Genomic DNA, 7,500 nt, shown 5'->3' with positions numbered 1-7,500 from the left:
ATTTAAAGGTACAAAGTGAATGAAGTGTGCCCAGGCCCAGAGCTACTTTGCTGGGCATGACTGTGTTTGACCTCTTGGGCCTGGAAGTCTATTTCTAGGCTTATATAAAGGGTCAAACTTCTTGAAGTGTGCCCAGGCCCAGAGCTACTTTGCTGTGTATGACTGTGTGACCTCTTGGCCCTGGAATTCTGGTGGTAGTAGTAGTATGATTTAAAGGCACAAAGTGAATGAAGTGTGCCCAGGCCCAGAGCTACTTTGCTGGGCATGACTGTGTTTGACCTCTTGGGCCTGGAAGTCTGGTAGTAGTAGTAGTAGTAGTAGTAGTAGTAGTAGTAGTAGTATGATTTAAAGGTACAAAGTGAATGAAGTGTGCCCAGGCCCAGAGCTACTTTGCTGGGCATGACTGTGTTTGACCTCTTGGGCCTGGAAGTCTATTTCTAGGCTTATATAAAGGGTCAAACTTCTTGAAGTGTGCCCAGGCCCAGAGCTACTTTGCTGGGCATGACTGTGTTTGACCTCTTGGGTCTGGAAGTCTGGTGGTAGTAGTAGTAGTATGATTTAAAGGCACAAAGTGATTGAAGTGTGCCCAGGCCCAGAGCTACTTTGCTGGGCATGAATGTGTTTGAACTCTTGGGCCTGGAAGTCTGGTAGTAGTAGTATGATTTAAAGGCACAAAGTGATTGAAGTGTGCCCAGGCCCAGAGCTACTTTGCTGGGCATGACTGTGTTTGACCTCTTGGGCCTGGAAGTCTGGTGGTAGTAGTAGTATGATTTAAAGGCACAAAGTGATTGAAGTGTGCCCAGGCCCAGAGCTACTTTGCTGGGCATGAATGTGTTTGAACTCTTGGGCCTGGAAGTCTGGTAGTAGTAGTAGTAGTAGTAGTAGTAGTAGTAGTAGTAGTAGTATGATTTAAAGGTACAAAGTGAATGAAGTGTGCCCAGGCCCAGAGCTACTTTGCTGGGCATGACTGTGTTTGACGTCTTGGGCCTGGAAGTCTGGTAGTAGTAGTATGATTTAAAGGTACAAAGTGAATGAAGTGTGCCCAGGCCCAGAGCTACTTTGCTGGGCATGACTGTGTTTGACCTCTTGGCTCTGGAAGTCTATTTCTAGGCTTATATAAAGGGTCAAACTTCTTGAAGTGTGCCCAGGCCCAGAGCTACTTTGCTGGGCATGACTGTGTTTGACCTCTGGGGCCTGGAAGTCTGGTAGTAGTAGTATGATTTAAAGGCACAAAGTGATTGAAGTGTGCCCAGGCCCAGAGCTACTTTGCTGGGCATGAATGTGTTTGAACTCTTGGGCCTGGAAGTCTGGTAGTAGTAGTATGATTTAAAGGCACAAAGTGAATGAAGTGTGCCCAGGCCCAGAGCTACTTTGCTGGGCATGACTGTGTTTGACCTCTTGGCTCTGGAAGTCTATTTCTAGGCTTATATACAGGGTCAAACATCTTGAAGTGTGCCCAGGCCCAGAGCTACTTTGCTGGGCATGAATGTGTTTGAACTCTTGGGCCTGGAAGTCTGGTAGTAGTAGTATGATTTAAAGGCACAAAGTGATTGAAGTGTGCCCAGGCCCAGAGCTACTTTGCTGGGCATGACTGTGTTTGACCTCTTGGGCCTGGAAGTCTGGTAGTAGTAGTATGATTTAAAGGCACAAAGTGATTGAAGTGTGCCCAGGCCCAGAGCTACTTTGCTGGGCATGAATGTGTTTGACCTCTTGGGCCTGGAAGTCTGGTGGTAGTAGTAGTATGATTTAAAGGCACAAAGTGAATGAAGTGTGCCCAGGCCCAGAGCTACTTTGCTGTGCATGACTGTGTTTGACCTCTTGGCTCTGGAAGTCTATTTCTAGGCTTATATAAAGGGTCAAACTTCTTGAAGTGTGCCCAGGCCCAGAGCTACTTTGCTGGGCATGACTGTGTTTGACCTCTGGGGCCTGGAAGTCTGGTAGTAGTAGTATGATTTAAAGGCACAAAGTGATTGAAGTGTGCCCAGGCCCAGAGCTACTTTGCTGGGCATGAATGTGTTTGAACTCTTGGGCCTGGAAGTCTGGTAGTAGTAGTATGATTTAAAGGCACAAAGTGAATGAAGTGTGCCCAGGCCCAGAGCTACTTTGCTGGGCATGACTGTGTTTGACCTCTTGGCTCTGGAAGTCTATTTCTAGGCTTATATACAGGGTCAAACATCTTGAAGTGTGCCCAGGCCCAGAGCTACTTTGCTGGGCATGAATGTGTTTGAACTCTTGGGCCTGGAAGTCTGGTAGTAGTAGTATGATTTAAAGGCACAAAGTGATTGAAGTGTGCCCAGGCCCAGAGCTACTTTGCTGGGCATGACTGTGTTTGACCTCTTGGGCCTGGAAGTCTGGTGGTAGTAGTAGTATGATTTAAAGGCACAAAGTGATTGAAGTGTGCCCAGGCCCAGAGCTACTTTGCTGGGCATGAATGTGTTTGAACTCTTGGGCCTGGAAGTCTGGTAGTAGTAGTAGTAGTAGTAGTAGTAGTAGTAGTAGTAGTATGATTTAAAGGTACAAAGTGAATGAAGTGTGCCCAGGCCCAGAGCTACTTTGCTGGGCATGACTGTGTTTGACGTCTTGGGCCTGGAAGTCTGGTAGTAGTAGTATGATTTAAAGGTACAAAGTGAATGAAGTGTGCCCAGGCCCAGAGCTACTTTGCTGGGCATGACTGTGTTTGACCTCTTGGCTCTGGAAGTCTATTTCTAGGCTTATATAAAGGGTCAAACTTCTTGAAGTGTGCCCAGGCCCAGAGCTACTTGCTGGGCATGACTGTGTTTGACCTCTGGGGCCTGGAAGTCTGGTAGTAGTAGTATGATTTAAAGGCACAAAGTGATTGAAGTGTGCCCAGGCCCAGAGCTACTTTGCTGGGCATGAATGTGTTTGAACTCTTGGGCCTGGAAGTCTGGTAGTAGTAGTATGATTTAAAGGCACAAAGTGAATGAAGTGTGCCCAGGCCCAGAGCTACTTTGCTGGGCATGACTGTGTTTGACCTCTTGGCTCTGGAAGTCTATTTCTAGGCTTATATACAGGGTCAAACATCTTGAAGTGTGCCCAGGCCCAGAGCTACTTTGCTGGGCATGAATGTGTTTGAACTCTTGGGCCTGGAAGTCTGGTAGTAGTAGTATGATTTAAAGGCACAAAGTGATTGAAGTGTGCCCAGGCCCAGAGCTACTTTGCTGGGCATGACTGTGTTTGACCTCTTGGGCCTGGAAGTCTGGTAGTAGTAGTATGATTAAAGGCACAAAGTGATTGAAGTGTGCCCAGGCCCAGAGCTACTTTGCTGGGCATGAATGTGTTTGACCTCTTGGGCCTGGAAGTCTGGTGGTAGTAGTAGTATGATTTAAAGGCACAAAGTGAATGAAGTGTGCCCAGGCCCAGAGCTACTTTGCTGTGCATGACTGTGTTTGACCTCTTGGCTCTGGAAGTCTATTTCTAGGCTTATATAAAGGGTCAAACTTCTTGAAGTGTGCCCAGGCCCAGAGCTACTTTGCTGGGCATGACTGTGTTTGACCTCTGGGGCCTGGAAGTCTGGTAGTAGTAGTATGATTTAAAGGCACAAAGTGATTGAAGTGTGCCCAGGCCCAGAGCTACTTTGCTGGGCATGAATGTGTTTGAACTCTTGGGCCTGGAAGTCTGGTAGTAGTAGTATGATTTAAAGGCACAAAGTGAATGAAGTGTGCCCAGGCCCAGAGCTACTTTGCTGGGCATGACTGTGTTTGACCTCTTGGCTCTGGAAGTCTATTTCTAGGCTTATATACAGGGTCAAACATCTTGAAGTGTGCCCAGGCCCAGAGCTACTTTGCTGGGCATGAATGTGTTTGAACTCTTGGGCCTGGAAGTCTGGTAGTAGTAGTATGATTTAAAGGCACAAAGTGATTGAAGTGTGCCCAGGCCCAGAGCTACTTTGCTGGGCATGACTGTGTTTGACCTCTTGGGCCTGGAAGTCTGGTGGTAGTAGTAGTATGATTTAAAGGCACAAAGTGATTGAAGTGTGCCCAGGCCCAGAGCTACTTTGCTGGGCATGAATGTGTTTGAACTCTTGGGCCTGGAAGTCTATTTCTAGGCTTATATAAAGGGTCAAACATCTTGAAGTGTGCCCAGGCCCAGAGCTACTTTGCTGTGCATGACTGTGGTTGACCTCTTGGCCCTGGAAGTCTGGTGGTAGTAGTAGTATGATTTAAAGGCACAAAGTGAATGAAGTGTGCCCAGGGCCCAGAGCTACTTTGCTGGGCATGAATGTGTTTGAACTCTTGGGCCTGGAAGTCTGGTAGTAGTAGTATGATTTAAAGGCACAAAGTGATTGAAGTGTGCCCAGGCCCAGAGCTACTTTGCTGGGCATGACTGTGTTTGACCTCTTGGGCCTGGAAGTCTGGTGGTAGTAGTAGTATGATTTAAAGGCACAAAGTGATTGAAGTGTGCCCAGGCCCAGAGCTACTTTGCTGGGCATGAATGTGTTTGAACTCTTGGGCCTGGAAGTCTATTTCTAGGCTTATATAAAGGGTCAAACTTCTTGAAGTGTGCCCAGGCCCAGAGCTACTTTGCTGGGCATGACTGTGTTTGACCTCTTGGGCCTGGAAGTCTGGTAGTAGTAGTAGTAGTAGTAGTAGTAGTAGTAGTAGTAGTAGTAGTAGTAGTAGTATGATTTAAAGGTACAAAGTGAATGAAGTGTGCCCAGGCCCACAGCTACTTTGCTGGGCATGACTGTGTTTGACCTCTTGGGCCTGAAAGTCTATTTCTAGGCTTATATAAAGGGTCAAACTTCTTGAAGTGTGCCCAGGCCCAGATCTACTTTGCTGGGCATGACTGTGTTTGACCTCTTGGGCCTGGAAGTCTGGTAGTAGTAGTAGTAGTAGTAGTAGTAGTATGATTTAAAGGTACAAAGTGAATGAAGTGTGCCCAGGCCCAGAGCTACTTTGCTGGGCATGACTGTGTTTGACCTCTTGGGCCTGGAAGTCTATTTCTAGGCTTATATAAAGGGTCAAACTTCTTGAAGTGTGCCCAGGCCCAGAGCTACTTTGCTGTGTATGACTGTGTGACCTCTTGGCCCTGGAATTCTGGTGGTAGTAGTAGTATGATTTAAAGGCACAAAGTGAATGAAGTGTGCCCAGGCCCAGAGCTACTTTGCTGGGCATGACTGTGTTTGACCTCTTGGGCCTGGAAGTCTGGTAGTAGTAGTAGTAGTAGTAGTAGTAGTAGTAGTAGTAGTATGATTTAAAGGTACAAAGTGAATGAAGTGTGCCCAGGCCCAGAGCTACTTTGCTGGGCATGACTGTGTTTGACCTCTTGGGCCTGGAAGTCTATTTCTAGGCTTATATAAAGGGTCAAACATCTTGAAGTGTGCCCAGGCCCAGAGCTACTTTGCTGGGCATGAATGTGTTTGAACTCTTGGGCCTGGAAGTCTGGTAGTAGTAGTATGATTTAAAGGCACAAAGTGATTGAAGTGTGCCCAGGCCCAGAGCTACTTTGCTGGGCATGAATGTGTTTGAACTCTTGGGCCTGGAAGTCTGGTAGTAGTAGTATGATTTAAAGGCACAAAGTGATTGAAGTGTGCCCAGGCCCAGAGCTACTTTGCTGGGCATGACTGTGTTTGACCTCTTGGGCCTGGAAGTCTGGTAGTAGTAGTATGATTTAAAGGCACAAAGTGATTGAAGTGTGCCCAGGCCCAGAGCTACTTTGCTGGGCATGAATGTGTTTGACCTCTTGGGCCTGGAAGTCTGGTGGTAGTAGTAGTATGATTTAAAGGCACAAAGTGAATGAAGTGTGCCCAGGCCCAGAGCTACTTTGCTGTGCATGACTGTGTTTGACCTCTTGGCTCTGGAAGTCTATTTCTAGGCTTATATAAAGGGTCAAACTTCTTGAAGTGTGCCCAGGCCCAGAGCTACTTTGCTGGGCATGACTGTGTTTGACCTCTTGGGCCTGGAAGTCTGGTGGTAGTAGTAGTATGATTTAAAGGCACAAAGTGATTGAAGTGTGCCCAGGCCCAGAGCTACTTTGCTGGGCATGAATGTGTTTGAACTCTTGGGCCTGGAAGTCTATTTCTAGGCTTATATAAAGGGTCAAACATCTTGAAGTGTGCCCAGGCCCAGAGCTACTTTGCTGGGCATGAATGTGTTTGAACTCTTGGGCCTGGAAGTCTGGTAGTAGTAGTATGATTTAAAGGCACAAAGTGAATGAAGTGTGCCCAGGCCCAGAGCTACTTTGCTGGGCATGACTGTGTTTGACCTCTTGGCTCTGGAAGTCTATTTCTAGGCCTTATATAAAGGGTCAAACATCTTGAAGTGTGCCCAGGCCCAGAGCTACTTTGCTGGGCATGAATGTGTTTGAACTCTTGGGCCTGGAAGTCTGGTAGTAGTAGTATGATTTAAAGGCACAAAGTGATTGAAGTGTGCCCAGGCCCAGAGCTACTTTGCTGGGCATGAATGTGTTTGAACTCTTGGGCCTGGAAGTCTGGTAGTAGTAGTATGATTTAAAGGCACAAAGTGATTGAAGTGTGCCCAGGCCCAGAGCTACTTTGCTGGGCATGACTGTGTTTGACCTCTTGGGCCTGGAAGTCTGGTAGTAGTAGTATGATTTAAAGGCACAAAGTGATTGAAGTGTGCCCAGGCCCAGAGCTACTTTGCTGGGCATGAATGTGTTTGACCTCTTGGGCCTGGAAGTCTGGTGGTAGTAGTAGTATGATTTAAAGGCACAAAGTGAATGAAGTGTGCCCAGGCCCAGAGCTACTTTGCTGTGCATGACTGTGTTTGACCTCTTGGCTCTGGAAGTCTATTTCTAGGCTTATATAAAGGGTCAAACTTCTTGAAGTGTGCCCAGGCCCAGAGCTACTTTGCTGGGCATGACTGTGTTTGACCTCTTGGGCCTGGAAGTCTGGTAGTAGTAGTAGTAGTAGTAGTAGTAGTATGATTTAAAGGTACAAAGTGAATGAAGTGTGCCCAGGCCCAGAGCTACTTTGCTGGGCATGACTGTGTTTGACGTCTTGGGCCTGGAAGTCTGGTAGTAGTAGTATGATTTAAAGGTACAAAGTGAATGAAGTGTGCCCAGGCCCAGAGCTACTTTGCTGGGCATGACTGTGTTTGACCTCTTGGGCCTGGAAGTCTATTTCTAGGCTTATATAAAGGGTCAAACTTCTTGAAGTGTGCCCAGGCCCAGAGCTACTTTGCTGTGTATGACTGTGTGACCTCTTGGCCTTGGAATTCTGGTGGTAGTAGTAGTATGATTTAAAGCACAAAGTGAATGAAGTGTGCCCAGGCCCAGAGCTACTTTGCTGGGCATGACTGTGTTTGACCTCTTGGGCCTGAAGTCTGGTAGTAGTAGTAGTAGTAGTAGTAGTAGTAGTAGTAGTAGTAGTATGATTTAAAGGTACAAAGTGAATGAAGTGTGCCCAGGCCCAGAGCTACTTTGCTGGGCATGACTGTGTTTGACCTCTTGGGCCTGGAAGTCTATTTCTAGGCTTATATAAAGGGTCAAACATCTTGAAGTGTGGCCCAGGCCCAGAGC

This window comes from Electrophorus electricus, unplaced genomic scaffold (genome assembly GCF_041902795.1).
Source record: "Electrophorus electricus isolate QZ-2024a unplaced genomic scaffold, ASM4190279v1 Scaffold161, whole genome shotgun sequence".
NCBI lineage: Eukaryota > Metazoa > Chordata > Actinopteri > Gymnotiformes > Gymnotidae > Electrophorus > Electrophorus electricus.
This window is presented reverse-complemented; position numbering follows the sequence as displayed.